At 41.4% G+C, this 926-nt stretch overlaps 1 pseudogene; it reads right to left on the minus strand.

The window, feature by feature from the left end:
• Window positions 1-431: 431 nt before the first annotated feature.
• LOC147476884 (small nucleolar RNA R71) lies at window positions 432-523 on the minus strand (annotated as a pseudogene).
• Between the last annotated feature and the right edge of the window lie 403 nt (window positions 524-926).

Consider the following 926-nt stretch of genomic DNA (forward strand, 5'->3'; position numbering starts at 1 on the left):
TATACCACCCACTACACCTCTAGCTAATACTTCACACACACCACCTGATATAATGGCTGAAGAAAGAGAGACTCTCTCTCGACTTCTTCTACAAAGCCTTGAGCGATAGCCCCAAATCTTGCATCGTTCTAGCAGACCTAGTGGGGATTTCGAATCCCCCAAATATTTTAATTTGTTACCCGCTTTTCATGGATTAGACCATGAAAAACCTTATCAACATTATCGCGTAGGATTGAACAAGTCCTAACAACATTCCACCATCCTACGGTTGGTGCGAACAAATTAAATTAAAGGTATTCCCTTTCACCTTAATTTATAAAGGCGTCTTGGTTAACTGCCCAAGTGCCTAATTACGTGGACTTGTGGGCTAAACTTGTTCACCGCTTATGGAACATTTTTACCCACCCCTAAAACGGATGAGATGCTTTCCAAGATTCATTTCTTTCGACAAAATCCTCATGAATCGTTTTGAGGCTTGGAATCGTTTCACCGATCTCCTTATAGAGTGTCCACATCATAACTTAGCGAAAGACACGTTAGTTCGCGGCTTTTTCAAAGGACTTCTACACCACCATAAAGAAGTCCTAGACATAATGAATGGGGTAGTTTTTAAGCAAAGGAGCCTCGAGGCTTATAAATTTTAGAGGATCAAACTAAGCGAAATAACAACCGGGTAGTGACGATTACTCCCGCTCCGCTAGTTCTTCTTCAACAGTTAAGGCTACCAGTATGTTTGAGGTTAAATCAGATCCTGAACTTAAAACTCTAATTGAATCCCTCACAAAAAAGGTAGAGGCCATTTCTGTACAACAAAAGCCTATCCCCGTCATGAATGTAAATTCAAATCCATGTAGTTTCTGTTGGAGCCCTGAGCATCCCGACTCCCACTGTCCTATAGCCTATGAACAGGCTTGTTCCATTAATAG

This window comes from Coptis chinensis, chromosome 9 (assembly GCF_015680905.1).
Source record: "Coptis chinensis isolate HL-2020 chromosome 9, ASM1568090v1, whole genome shotgun sequence".
NCBI lineage: Eukaryota > Viridiplantae > Streptophyta > Magnoliopsida > Ranunculales > Ranunculaceae > Coptis > Coptis chinensis.